The 15,969-nt window shown below is 34.5% G+C and overlaps 1 long non-coding RNA gene across 1 annotated transcript; it reads left to right on the top strand.

Annotated features, from left to right (window-relative positions):
* The first annotated feature begins 3,449 nt into the window (after nt 1–3,449).
* On the top strand, nt 3,450–4,939 carry LOC136203105 (uncharacterized). The gene is made up of 2 exons (XR_010674707.1): nt 3,450–3,703; nt 4,200–4,939. It is a non-coding gene; the product is annotated as an uncharacterized lncRNA (long non-coding RNA).
* Nucleotides 4,940–15,969: the final 11,030 nt, after the last annotated feature.

The following is a 15,969-nucleotide window of genomic DNA, read 5'->3' as shown; positions in this document are numbered from 1 at the left end:
GCATTGCTGAAGATTTCTTCTCCCGTCTGCTAAACAATTTGGAAAGTGAGGGGCGGTTTAATCCTATGATTTACTCGAGCAACAAGGCTTTCCCTTCTCACCTGCTCTACGCGGATGATATGCTTTTATTCGGGAAAGCCACCAAACGCAACATTGTGATGATCCGTGATTTATTCCAATCTTACAGCTCAATGTCTGGTCAGGTGGTCAGCTGGGAGAAATCGGCCATCTATTTTGGCACTGGTATTTCAAATGCCCGCGCAGGACAGCTTGCTGCGATTTTAGGCATCCGAATTGCCAATCTACCGTTTTTATATCTAAGGGTGCCTCTGTTCTCGGGTGCACCTAAACACAGACATCTCCTTCCCATCGCGGATCGGTTCTTGAATAAGTTTGCTCAGTGGAAGGGCGCCTCTCTCTCGATGGCCGGACGGGTGACTCTGAATCGGGCGGTTAGGAACTTTATCTAGACTGGTAATCGGGATGACAGAAAGCTAGTGTCTGTTTCTTGGGCTAACTGCTGTAGAAGCATTGAAAATGGGGGTCTGGGCATCAAGCATTTTGGTTTATGCAACCAATCTTTACTGGGGAAATTATGCTGGGAGCTGATTCAAGGCACTTCCTTCGTAAGCGAACTGCTTCGGGCTAGGTTTCTCTCTTTATCAGGGCAGCCAAAACCTCACATTAGCAACTCTTCGGTCTGGAGTTCATGTAAAAACAGTTTTAACACCATCTCTAAACAAGTGCTTTGGTGCATTGGGAGGCATTCCAAGCTAAATTTCTGGATCGATCCGACAATTGCAACTCAATTAGTTATTCCGCCTAAACTTCAGTATAAGCAATACAATCAGATTGAGGAGTATCTAAATGGCAATCTATGGATTAATATTGATTAGCTACCAGCGCATATTCGGGAAAACATAGTCCGTATTCAGCGAGGTAGGGAGGAATTCGACGTCTGCGTTTGGAAACCGGTAAAAAATGGTATATTCACGGTCAAAGAATTCTACAATCAACAGCTTGAGCTAGCGACTCGGGTCACTTGGGGTCGTTTTATCTGGAGAAGTTACATACCCCCTAGTCGCTCGATTCTTTGTTGGAAGCTCCTCCACGGCAAGCTGTCGATGCATGATATCCTGAGGAGAAAAGGTTTGAATATCGTTTCTCACTGTGAACTGTGTAAAACGGCTGCTGAATCAATTGACCATTTGTTTATGCATTGTGACTATACAACTGCACTTTGGCGTTTGCTCGGGATGTGTTTTGGTGTTAATATAAATACTGCAGGTGGTGCTATTGCTGATATGGTTAGCGCCTTGCAATCTACTGATGTTCGTCGTCCGCTCCGACATCATTGGAACTTCTGTGTCATCACCTGTTTCTGGTTTATCTGGCGTGTGAGAAATGGTGCTATCTTCGATAGTGAGCTCCCCTCAATCCAAACGGCTTCGTGCCTTCTTTTTGGTTATCTCCGTGAAGCCAACGCTGCTGTCCCAAGCAAAATCAGGCCCCCGCCTGCGCCTAACCTGATTCATGTTCGCTGGATCCCGCCTCGGCCTGGCTGGACGAAGGTCAATACTGAAGGCTCCGCCTCGAGCATGACAGGGGCTGCAGGAGCGGGTGGACTATTCAGGAATAACAGGGGTTTTGTTAGAGGCAGCTTCGCCTTCCCCATTCACGAATCGTATGCTCTGTTCGCGGAACTTAAAGCGATAATCTTCGCAATCTAGAGTGCATGGGAAAGGAATTGGAACAAACTGTGGATCGAGTCTGACTCAGCCATTGCTGTTCTCCTCTTAAGGACCCACTCGCATGACGTTCCGTGGAAGCTAAAGCAGGATTGGCTTTACTGTCTTGAGCTATGTTCGAACATGGAAATTGCGGTCTCTCACATCTACAGGGAAGGAAACCAAGCAGCAGATGTACTAGCAAAATTTGCTAGTTTGGTGGCCCTCAGCACCTTCCTTTTGCAATCTTTTCATTTATTATGATCAATGTAACATAGCACATTTACGCTCCTTTTAATTTCCCCCTCCCTTTGTATTCTTTCATTTTTTTATATAATCGGGTTTGTCAAGGTGTTCCTGGGGGTGCCAACATAGTTGGGATGTCTAGGCGCTTTGACTTTGTCCAAACCTTTCATTCAAAAAAAAGTTAAACGTCACAATCAATCATATTATATTATTATTCTAATACAATTAATTAGAATTCTTAATTAATAAAATAGAACTAAATAAAAAAGATAACCTATAAAGTTAATAGAGTAAGAATATAATATGATTCATTGTGACGTTTAGCTAAAATTGGATATATTTTGTAAACGTTGATCTTAAATTCGTATTATTTTGTAAACGTTAAGATTATATTGGTGTTATTTTGTACATGAGGTCTAAATAGATACTTTCTACAAACCTTAGGCCTATTTTGGTGCCTTATGTGGCGCTGAGTTGACAGACTTAACGGATGATGTATCACGTTCTGTTAGTAATTCCTAAATTGATGCTATGTTGTAAACGTTAAGCCTAAATTGATGTTATGTTGTAAACGTTAAGCCTAAATTGATGTTATGTTGTAAACGTTAAACCTATAACGTGGAGTCTAAATTGGTACTTCCCCAAAAACCTTAGACCTATTTTGGTACCTTATCCCTGAATTAAAAGAAGTGATAAAGGTCAAATTTGATTGTAACGTTTTCAGTGAAGTGTAGATTTAACAGTAACGTACGAAATAGTTCAAATTTAACCCTAACGTTTCTAAGCAATATCAATTTTAGCACAATGTTAATGAAAATTTGAAAAGACTGTTCAATTGTTTTTTTTTTTTTTGAAGTTCAATTGTTTTTTAACCAGACATTTTAAACATCAATTAAGTCTAAGATATTTAATATGTCGTTGACATAGCTACAATTTGTGTCACTGATAGATTTATAAATAACCAACTAAAATTGTACAAAACTACTTCAGTTTATTGATAAACTTATTTGTAATGTCTGATATGACAGTTATACCAGTTTTTTCAACTTTTCAGTAATATACGACTAAAATTTGATCTTACTTAAGAACGTTAGGATTAAATTTGGATAATTTCGTACGATAAAGCTAAATCTGCATTTCATATGAAAATGCAAGAGTCAAATTTAGCCCTTATCCCTTAATTAAAATATTAGAAACTATATTAAAAACTTGTTTGTTTTATTTATTGCGGTCTGCTGTTGCAGATAGGTATTTATATTCGTTGATTTTTTTTTTTTTTTTGTAAAATGAACTATTTCAAAATTTTACTACATACTTTTTATTTAAAAGAAATAAAACAAACTGATACTAACAAAATTATCAAAAATTGGAGTGACTTCACATTAGAGCAATTTGGTCTACATTACATAAGGGCAATTTGGTCTATATGAACAACATAGTTTGGAAAGGAACTTGTAGACCTACATTATATAAGCATAAGGGTTTCTATCCAAAGTGGGTGTTCTGCGCCGTGCAATGACCGCCCCTCCTTTTTCGCCTGGGCATCCCTGTAAATCGGTGTTCCCAGGCATCCCTGTAAATCGGTGCTCTCTGGGAAAGACATTGAAACCTCCAATGGAAACTTGTTGTGCTGTTTATGGGACGAGATTCCGATTAGGGTTACAATTAAATCTGCATCTCCTGTATCAACTGATAGTCATGAACCTATACAAAATTATCTATACGATCTGGTAATTTTCATTTCTTAATTTAAATTTATTTTACTTCTTTTGTTTGCTTCACTTTTTAGTTTATTTTACTTATTGGCCTGTATTAGAATGTCACTTCCTATTTTGATTCTGAATTGAGCTAAAGGTTTATTATTATTCCCTTTTGAAATTCTCTATTTTGGGTGCGGGTGTGATTTCTGGTGCCCTTCTCTACATCAGAGATGACTTCAAGTCTGTGGTTAGGAAAACTGTCTTATAGGTCATCTTTTCTTTTATGTTGGGTACTTTCTGTCAATGGTTTTTTTTAATAAGTCTGATTGACACAGAAGAATCTAGGATTTCGAAAAATGTTATAAACAAAAAACATTCTTTTTCCCTTTTATGCTTCCTTTTTTCTTATCTTTCTGTTTTACATTCTTTAAAATCATTGATGGGTATATGTTTGCTATTTTTAAATTAGTTGTGCAAGATACAATTATGTCTTTCAAATCTTATCTTTATGTGAACATTGTGGCAGGAGCAGTGAATTCTGACTTCCCCGTTGATGGATTATGGGGCAGGGATCGTGGTAAACGTGTCTCGGAAGATGACCAATCGATTGATTCAGTTGATAGAATCTTCAACGGGAACCCATAACAAAGTTTCGGATCAACGCAAAGAAGCATATTTGGGCTCGCAAGTATGGACAAACAAAGTAAGTTTGTGATGTTCTAAATAATGTTTAGAGTGCAAAGCATGCTTGGTAACTGAATGAAGCAATGGAAGTTAAGCGGAAAGTAAGCGACATAAAGAACGAGGTCCACTCAGAAGTAACCAACATAAAGAACGAGCTATAGATAAGCCTAAGAATAATGAAATAATGAAGAACGAGCTATATTGAGTTTGTGCAGGCAATAATTAATGGATGGAAAGGAAGCCGACATTGCATAAGTAACATTGGAATGAAGCTGCTAAATATGACTACTATTTATGTGGTCACAAACAAGTTGTGGACAAGAAAACAGCTATAGATAAAATAGAGCCTTGACTGGCCTGCCTACTTTATTCATTTTCATCATATTCTGATATTGATTTGGAGAGATTGATTATAGTGAAAAATAGACCATTATCCGGTTTCATTTTTTATTTTTTCATTTTGTATTTTGATCAGATGATCATATTGTTGGTTTATCCTGTTTAATTTTTTATTGATCAAATGATCATATTGTTGGTTTATAATTATGGATATAAATGGAAGATGAGATTGCAACTGATTCATGCGAATGGTTCTGTTTTTGTTTTTGATGATTAATATAATATTGTATTTGAAATCAGGTTAAATGCAACATAAGTGATCGAACTTAGATGATTATCTTAAAATGGTCGCTCAACTTTAATGTATCTCAATAAAATCAGCCAACTTTGTATTTTGTTTCAATTAGATGGTTCCGGCGATTTCAGTGATTAAAAAGTATCAGAATGATGAGATGGGTGACACATCAGCATGAGTAAACTCAAATCTCTAATGGAAACGACACATAAGATCTCCAATATTGGAAGACTTTTATGAGACAAGAAGATGGTCTCTGTCTTTCTATCTCTCCAACTTTTATGTATTTTAATGTTCTGATTGTTTGTAGATTATCCATTGCACAAACTAACTTAATGTGAATCAATCTTAAAATCTTTTCATAGTAGGAGGAATTTCAATCTTCCCAAAATTGTATATTCATCATGTTAGTTTTTATTCTCTGTTGTACTTGTTAGAATGGTTGTACTTCTAAAGATGTGGCTTTGTGTGAAATAAATTAGTATTTCTTCTTATTAGAAATGGAAATTGTGAAATATAGTAAAACACCACAACGAAAAACATACGCATACAAATGGATTTTTTATAAATTAATGGTGATTATCGAATAGTAACAAAGAGAGGGAGAAAGAGGACTTAAAACATGCGGATGACAGACAAATTTTTATTGTTATGTACAACCAACGAACTAAAAGTTATGTATCATCAGTGGCCTCTCTCTTAGTCTTAGACGCATGCCAAACATGATGTGCTTGAACTAATGAGAGGTGAATATAAGATTGTTATGCTGTGGAGTGAATTTTACACTTGCCTATATATGTGATGGGTGTCGAATCCACCAAAGATATAATTATAACTTCACAGCCCTTAGGCTTGCACTAGGGTAAGTAAAGGTCGAACACAAAAGATTAGTACTGATTTAACTAAATTAATAATCAAGAAAATAACAAAATTAAATAAAGGGGGATTTGAGTAGATTGATCACCTAAGTTAACCGAAATAACAAAATCAAAATTGAATATAATAAATAAAGAAGATTTCAGCTAAGGGGTTCTCAGGCAAGGAATTCAATTAATCTTGATCATTGACAGAAAAGTTATATTCTTAAATATATACCGGATCAGTTTGGAGTATTCTTCCTTAATATTAAACTAGTCAAGCACGGCAAATAACTAGTTCCTAATCAATAAATAATCCAGCCTCAGCGGTCAAGATTCAATCTATTGACAGCCTTATAAGTTATTTGTTCATTCGACTCAAATAAACCCAATTACTTTTGTATTAATGTCACATGAAAGACAATCTCAGGTTGTCAAATCTGAATCTATTCTTTCAAATACAAAACTAACTTAACCGAAATTAGAAGTTTAGCTATGAATAGCCATGGAGAACAACCTTTCTCTCTTTTGAAAGAGAGAACAAAATAAAAATAAAAGCTAAACCTAAAAACTAAAAACTAAAAACCGAATGAAATTGAATGTAAAACCGAATTCTGATTATAAAACGGAATTTAAAACTGAACTTCCAACTGAAATCTCATTAGAGATAGATCCTCTCCTATTTATAGGAGTTCTCCAACCCTAATTAGCAGATAAATACTAGCTAATTAAAAAAATAAATATTCTAACTTCCTAATACTACTTGACTTCTTCCTTCCTGATTTGTAGGCTAAAAACTCCTTAATAGACATCTGAAAACGTGATAAATTTGAACAGATTCGCACTTGACATATTTGGAAAGATTTCTGTCCGTCTGCTTCTTAGTCTTGGGCAAGACTAACTCCAGTTTCGACTTCAGGTCTTTAAAACAGTTCCATATTTTATCTTTAACCAAATTAGCTCCAAATAGCCCCAATTCAGCTCCTTTCTTCATAATAAGTTCTTGTAGAGGCATAATACATAAAACAAGCAATAAAACCCGTGATAACAATCAAACCGGCTAACAAATAGCATAACAAGTGGGTATTTTATCGCTGAAATAGACACTTATCAAACACCTCACACTTACCCAATGCTTGTCCTCAAGCATACCAGATCATGTCAACAGTTCTTAGCTCTAATGATTTCGTGTTTACTAACCTTTTCCGATCCCCCTCATAATGCAAAGATTATCAGCCATTAACTCTCAAAGTCAAGAATTTATTCATGTTTAAATACACAATGTAACTAGTTGAAAAATCTCAGAAAAAAAAGCTTTTAACCATGTGCATGATAGATGAATCAAATTTCGGCAACACCCTCATGGAGTTCACTCATTGCACTCAAGTGTTTTAGGCTATGATTAATTTTTCAAGAAATCGCTCAATTCACAACCTAGAATGAAGTTACCATAAGCTTGCCAATATATCAAATCTCCACCACTTAGTATGAATTCAAGACACTAAATCAAAGGGACTTAAAACAGGGTGTAATATAGGCTACGGGTAAGGTTTGGAAAGGAAAGGAGGAAGAAAGGGAAACCGAGAGTAGTAAAAATGTACATTCTACTCTGAAAATGGCCAAATGGAAATCAAGGCTCAATTATTTACAAACGACTTACAATTCTCAAACTTCAGAATGAATGTTCAAGATGAACTTAAACAACTATAAACAGACTCAAATAAAAAAAAACTAACAAGAAATTTTTCTTTGTTTCTTTTTCTTTTTATTTTTCTTCTTTTTCTCTATGCTTCTGACTTTTTTTTTCTTCTTTTTTTTCTGAGGCTTTTTTTTCTGATTTTTTTAATATAGAAAACCTTTGAACTAGAACAAGAAAGCTACTATTTTGCAGACTAATGTCTATTTAGACACTTTTTGAAGCACACCCACATATACTATAACTAAAGGACTATTTAATTGAATCCTTATACTTTGTTGAACTTGTGGTTTTCAAACACGGAAATTGCTCAAAGCAGCAATTAATCATTGAATAAAGTAAAAGAATATACAGACTCTGATGGCTAAAATGTCCCTGACCAAAGGACTCAAACAAGGGTTGTGTCAAGAATGGGGAAAAAGCTCAAATGTGGCTGAACTAAGGGCTGGATACTGTTATTTTTGTTAGTCTTGAGCAAGACTAAGGGTTCGAATTTATTTGAAATGGCTAAGAAAAGAAACCTACTGCCCTTATCATTTTTAATGCTCAAATTCATCAGATGTGGTCTCGAAATGCATAACATGGCAAGTTCTAGAATTTTAAACTAAAATTGGACAACACTCAGAAAAATAGAACAAAGTGTAATGTATTTTGTTCTTGCATTTAGGCTCAAAGTCTTTCCAAAAATAGGGATACAAGTGGTGTTGCTTCATTCAAAACATCTTTCCATGTAAAGGGAGATTAATCAAGTAGTTCATATGCATCTTTAAGGCAATTATGCAATCCTGACCCTTTGAAATCAATGACCTTACTCAATACAAGACTTAAGGATTTCAGTACTAAGTTAGCAACCTATTTTCAATCAAGTGCAGAATAGAGAGCTAGCATTGGTAATTTTAAGGACGAAGCAAAAGGTGGACACCTCACACTAGACTCGAACATATTTTCTGATTCTTTTTTTCTTTTGAGGCAGACACCTCACACTATTTCAACACATATCTCATAGAATTAAACCCGATTTTTTAGCAGCACTTTGTAGATAATTCACCCAAAATTTCAGCAGCAAATTAGTACAAAAAACCAGCATCAAATTCATAAATTTATAGCACTAAATCAGCACCAAAAACCATCAGCAAATTCATAAATTTATAGCACTAAAGCCCAGAAAATTTGCATCAATTAACTCAAAAATTTCAGTAGTAGACTTGCTAAAATTTCAGCAGCAGATTCATAAACCAAATATACCAGCAGCAGAATTTTCAAACCAGTCAGAAACTGGAAGCCTTTTCACAAATTAACCATCACAACCAAAATTAGTCAAGCACTTCTATATAAACGTCCCTCCCCCTCTTTTCTCCTCGCATTGTCCCAATGCGGAATTCAAACAATTAGGGGCAAAGGGCAGCAAATAAAAGGAAAGTAATAGATTGAAAAGAAAATTTCGCTTACAGTCCTATTTAAAGGATGTTTTTCAGAGGAGAAAAAGGCTACCAGTGTTGAAGTTAACGACTGTGGTAGATTTATCTGCTGAAGAAGTGGGCGATGACAAGTCTGTAGGAGTCGGAGTTGGCGGTGGTTGAATCGGTGGTCGTGTGATCGACGAAAATTGGAGATAATTGGTTTTTGTTTCTACCCTGTTTGGGACGGCTCTGAGGTGTAGAGAAGATGAAGTGGGTCTTGTCTCCTATAGGGTTTCAGTTAATTGATGTACACAATTTACCCTTGTAACCTTTTAACCCTTTGTCCCTCTTTATTTTATTTTTTTACCTCCCTGAAAATTACTGTTGGGCATCCATTTATTTCTTTTTAAACTTGTCATAAAGCCCACTTAACTTGAAACTGAAGCTTATTCCACCATTATCAAGTACCTTGACACCTGCAAATTAAATCAAAAGGAAACACATGCCTATTGGAGAAGACGATGGTAGTTAAGTTAGTTATTCAAAAACAAAATAAAATAAAACAAGAACAAAAGCAAAAGCAAAACATAACATAAATGATAACTGTTGGTCTGAGCAGGACCAACTTGGGCTGCCTCCCAAAAGCGCCTCTATTTAACGTCTTTGGCCAGACGTCTGTGATTTTACATTATCCAATTCCTAACCGTTCATCCTCCTTTCCACCCGAATCATAACCAAAAATATTTTCAAGATTGTCCGGGTTACTCTTTTCCTTCACAGTGGAATCAATCAAGCCAACCTGAAAAGCACAATTAAATTCAATTGGATATAAAATTATACCCTCTTGAATATCCAAATTTACATTAGCCTTAGATGAGTCAATCAGAAAATTCTGCTCTGAATTTATGATTGAATTGTTACTTGCATCCAAAACATAAAAATCCTTTGAATAATCTAACTCATCGACAGCAATGTAATTTTTATCATCAATTACCTTGTCATTTTCTATTATTTCATCTTCCTCTAACGCATATCCAAATTTACATTAGCCTTAGATGAGTCAATCAGAAAATTCTGCTCTGAATTTATGATTGAATTGTTACTTGCATCCAAAACATAAAAATCCTTTGAATAATCTAACTCATCGACAGCAATGTAATTTTTATCATCAATTACCTTGTCATTTTCTATTATTTCATCTTCCTCTAACGCATAGTCATGAATTAAAATTGGAGTGGATAAATTCATGCAATCTTGACATTTTTAACCTCGATTTTTCAGAAACAGAAAGATTGTAATCATTTTTGTATGGGTGATTCTGGAGACGCCTCCAGCTCCCTTGGAATTAATAAAAACTCATTTTTAATATAAATAACTTGTATGTACCATAAAAGGTTAGAACGAAAATCAACTAATATTTGTTAATAACAACAAACAATAAACAACAGATTGATCAAATATACCTTCTTTGGACATGGTTATCTAAATTAAAAAGTTAAGAAGAAAAATAATTAGGGATTAAAAAAAAAAAAGGGCAGCCCGGTTGCATTACGCGTCCCCGCTGAGCGAGGGTCCGGGGAGGGGTCCCACCACAAGGGTGTATTGGGGGCAAGCCTTCCCTTGCCAATTTAATTGGCAAGAGGCCGCCCCTAAGACTCGAACCCGTGACCTCTGGTCACACGGCAACAACGTTTTACCGTTGCGCCAAGGCTCGCCCTTTAAAAATAATTAGGGATTATAAAGAGAAAAAGAACATACATATGAAAATGGATTTCACAAATTAATAGTGATTAGCAAATAGTAATGCGGAGAGAAAGGACTCAGAATATTTGAATCGACAAGACAATTTTGCCATTATGCATATGCACGACGAGCAAACTAAAGATTATGCATCATCGTCATCCTCCCTTCGTGTTAGATAAAAATACATGATAGAGCTCACAAAAATTTATTTTTAATACAAATAACGTGTGTACTATAAAAGATTAGAAATATAGCTGGAATGAAATAGAAAAATCATTTTTATACAAATAAATAATGTGTGTCCATAAAAGGTTAAAATGAAAATCAATTAATATCTAGAACAACATCAAAAACTAAATAATAACTTAGTCAGTAGTAACGAAGAGAGGGGACTCAGAACATGAGAATCACCAAGGCAATTTTATCATTATACACTAGCGAACTAAAAGTTATGCATCATCATCTTCATCTCTTAGTGTTAAATAAAATATACGATAGGGTTGACAAAAATTTATTTAATGTGTATTAAAAAAAGAATCAAATCAACATTTAAAGTATATATAAGAGAACATTTAAATAACTTTAAACCAATTAGTTGAAACTAATTAAAAAAAATACTCACTAAGTTAAAAGAAAAAAAAAACTTAATAAGTAAATTTAAACAAGTTCGCAAGCTAAAGATATTTTAAGAAAAGAAAACATTAATTGGAAGTGGAAAATGCAAATATATACAGGGTCAGCTGGTGGCGGAGGCATCTTTAGAAACGATAGAGGCATCTCCATCAGATCTTACGCTTCTCCTTCGTACTAGACACATGCTAAGCTCGCTGAATTGGAAGTAGCCCTACAAGCCATTCACCTTGCTCACTCTCATGGCTGGACATCCTCTGGTTAGAAAGTGATTCAACTTACGTAGTCTCCCTCTTGAAATCGCGTACTGGACTGATCCCGTGGCAACAACGATCTCAGTGGCAGTTGATCATCTCGCTTCTGGACACAATGAACTTCGTGCTATCGCACATCTTCCGGGAAGGCAATACAGTTGCCGACAGCCTAGCTAATTTGGGACGGATTAGCACTTCAGCTTGCTGGTGGAATACTCATCCGCCGGTTTTAGACTCTTTTATTTTTTATAATTGCATAGGACTTACGATATATTGGTTTGCTTATCTTTTGGACTCTTTTGTATTTTATTTTCTATTTATATATATTGAATTTGGGTCTCATGGCAACCGAGGGATACCAACCTAGTTGGGATATCTCGGCTCCTCTTATACTTCTCTGCTTTTAATAAAACAAAAAATGCATAATGATGCATTTATATATACTAAAGCATAAATGAGACTATTTTGAACAACAATTTATATGTATATATAAGTTTAGCTTTGAATTTTCTATGCCTTCGTCCCTAAGGTCTAAATGACTTCTTTTTAAATAAATGTATTTCATATTCGTCCATGCTTTGTTTACCAAGTTTTTAATAATTCAAAATATTTAATTTAAGAACATTTTTAATTTAACAGTCGTGTTCATTCGTGAATAGACATGTCTATTCCAGTTCTATATATACAAAATTCTATCTAAAATTTTGTGCTATATGTACGTTTACATTGTTATTGTTTTCCTATTCCAGTTGCAACGAATTTACACACGGTAAGAGTTCGCTTGCATAATCTGTTGTATCCTAGCGACGAAATCTTTCTTAAGTAGATTGTTAATACATGCATCACATTTATATAACTCTGTTTTTCTTCTTCAAGGTTTACTGTTCATATTCGTTTTGTTTTTTTGGTTTAATAACATCTAACAAAAAAACCATAAAAGGTAAAACTAATACAAGAAAATAAATCACGTATTGAATGACATATTAATATTTTCCACAAATCCAGAACTACAGAAATGCAACTGCAATCCAAATTTCATCATTGAAATCCTTGGAGCTAAATGGATTTGTATGGATCCTACAAAAATTTATGTAGATTTGATAATCTATGTCGCATAGAGCACGAGTTGTCGAGATAAACTTGATAATTAGTTTGGATGTAATAAATAACTAATTTAGTAATTAAAATTTTGATTGAAGACTTTAAATTGAAAAAAGGGATAAGTGTCAAATATGACTCTAATGTTTTGAGTGAAGTGTAAATTTAGCCATAACGTATGAAATGGTTTAAATTTAACTCTAATGTTTTTAAGTAAGATCAATTTTAGCACCATGTTACTAAAAATTTGAAAAAATATTTTCTTGTGATACATCGGACCTTTTAAACTTAATTAAGTCTAAGATAATGTGTCACTGACAGTTTAATTTTTGCATATACAAATTAATCACAAATCTAAATAGAGTTACAAACAACCAACCATCCAAAATTGTACAAAACTGTTTCGGTTTATCGATAAATTTATTTGTATTGCCTAATGTGAAAGTTAAATAACATTTATACCAGTTTTTTCAAATTTTTAGTAACATACGAACTAAAATTGATATTATTTGAAAACATTGGGGTTAAATTTGAACAATTTCGTACAGTAAAGCTAAATATGCATTTCACATGAGAACATTAGGGGTCAAATTTAGCCCTTATTGCTTATTGAAATATGAGAAACTACATTAAGAGGGTGTTTGGTTATTACTTTTCATGCTCATGTTTGCATTTTCATTTCAAAATTGAGACTTTTAAGTGTTTGGTTAGCCACATACTGTTTGCCTTTTACACATGAAAAGTAGTCTCCTGCTTTTTGAAAAAACATTTTTTTTTCCAACAACAAACAGCAAAACGTAACATTAAACAACAAGCAGCAACAGTAAACATTAAATAAGAGTTTGTTTGCTATTTGATGTTACCGTTAGCTCTTTGCTGTTGCAAATAGATATTAGATATTAGTTGATTTTTTGTTTGCTAAAAATCGCTATTACGACATTTTACCAAACACTTTTTATGCTGAAAAATGGAAACAAACATATACTAACAATAAATGACTTAATACATTATTTGCCCCCCTGAACTTATCTAAAAAGCTTGATTAGCCCTCTGAACTTTCAAAGTGTTCTGATAGCCCCTCCAACTTGTATAAAATGTTCAATTTGCCTCCTAAACTTGCGCAAAATATAACCAATTGATCACGTGGTTGTAAAAAAAAGTAAGTTAAATGTGAAAGATGTATTACACGAGTCTTAAAAAAAAGTGAAACGACCAAAATCGGGGCATGTGGTTCTATTATTAGAGAAGATAAGTTTTATAGTTGAGCAAGTAATAACTTCATTTTAATCTATTTTTTAATTATGTAATAAGATTTTAAGATGCATGGAATACATTTTCAGCCTTTAACTTACTTTTTTTCGATCGAGTCATCAATTGATTATATTTTACGTAAGTTCAGAGCTAACTGAATATTTTATACAAGTTAACGGGCTATCAGGATACTTTAAAAGTTAAGAGACCAATCAATTTTTTTTTTTAAACAAGTCACTTCACATAAAGGCAATTTGGTCTACATTACATAAGGGCAATTTGGTATATATTAACAAAATTGTCTGAAAAGGAACTTGGTAGACCTACACTACATAAGGTCAATTCGGTCTACATTACATAAGCTTAAGGGTTTTTATCGAAAGTGGGTCTTCTGCGCCGTGCAATGACCACCCCTCCTTCTTCGCCGTGCATCGGTGTAAATGTCATTCTCGATAATAAAGAAGTAGAGAAGAAGAAGTTTTATTAATGAAGAAGAGAAGGAAATAAGAAATCAATTTACAGGAGATGAAAATGAAAAAGTACCTAAAACCTACAACTATCTTTCCTATTTATAGAATACAACAATAAGAAAATAATTAGCTGTCAATTAGCTGTATGCTAAAATACACAAACAGCACCTATATTTTAACTTACTTAACACCCCCCGCAAGCTGACAGTGATTACTTTGCTGTCTACTGAACATTCAAAACTCCAAGTCGTGAAAGGAAAGAAGTCAGCAATGGTGAATGTAATGGTTTGGTTAAACAATCTGCTAACTGATCTGTAGTTGAAACTGGCAGCAAATGTATCACACCAGCTTGAACCTTTTCTGTCATGAAATGACAATCAATCTCGAGATGTTTTGTTCTTTCATGAAAAACCAGATTCTTAGCAATATGAACAGCAGATATATTATCACAAAATAATAAGGCTGGTTGAGGATGAATAATTTGAAAGTCTTGCAAGAGATAAAACACATGCTGTGGAAGACATGGCGCGATATTCCGCTTCAGAACTAGATCTACTAACGGTTTGTTGCTTCTTAGATTTCCAACTAATTAACGAACTGCTTAAAAAAACACAAAAGCATGTAATTGACCTTCTTGTTTCTTTACAGTTAGCCCAATCTGAATCCGTAAATGCTTGTAGTTGTAATGAAGATGCAGCAGGATAAAACAAACCTTGAGCAGGTTGTCCCTTTAAATACCTCAAAACTCTGTGCACTAAGGCCATATGCTTTTCTGTTGGTTTATCTAAGTATTGAGATAACTGTTGAATAGCAAACGATATATCAGGCCGTATGTTGGTTAAATAAAGTAACTTGCCTACGATTTTCCTATATTTCGTGTTGTCTGACAGAGGTAAAGACTGTATACCGTCCAAGCTTTCTGGTGTAATAAGAGTAGAACACGGTTCTGCTTTTAAAAAACCTGTGTCAGCCAATAAATCAAGAGTATACTTCCTCTGGTTAATATGGATTCCTGACTTATTTCTCAGAATTTCAAGTCCTAAAATGAACTTCAGCTTTCCCAAGTCTTTAATTGTAAAACACTTATGTAAATGATCCTTAATGTCTTGTATAGCCTCAGTATTAGAACTAGCTATGATGATATCATCAACATAGACAGCCAATGCCATAAAATCTTGTCCAATTCCCCTTATAAATAAAGATGGATCTGCTTGAGACTGTTTAAAACATAACAACAACAACGCTGCCCTTAGCTTTGAGTTCCATTGTCGACTGGCTTGCTTCAAGCCATACAAAGATTTGGTTAACCTACAGACAGCATTAGGTACATCGGTCTTCATCCCGGCAGGTAACTCCATGTATATCTCCTCTTCTAATTCCCCATGGAGAAATGCATTGTTGATATCCAACTGCTGCAAATCCCATCCTTTGACAGCTGCCAAAGCCAATAATACTCTAATTGTAGATACCTTTGCCACAGGAGAGAAGGTTTCATTATAATCTAAACCTTGTTGTTGTGTATATCCCTTAGCCACAAGCCTAGCCTTGTACCTCTCAATGCTACCATCACTCTTCCTCT

This window comes from Euphorbia lathyris, chromosome 8 (assembly GCF_963576675.1).
Source record: "Euphorbia lathyris chromosome 8, ddEupLath1.1, whole genome shotgun sequence".
NCBI lineage: Eukaryota > Viridiplantae > Streptophyta > Magnoliopsida > Malpighiales > Euphorbiaceae > Euphorbia > Euphorbia lathyris.
This window is presented reverse-complemented; position numbering and strand designations above follow the sequence as displayed.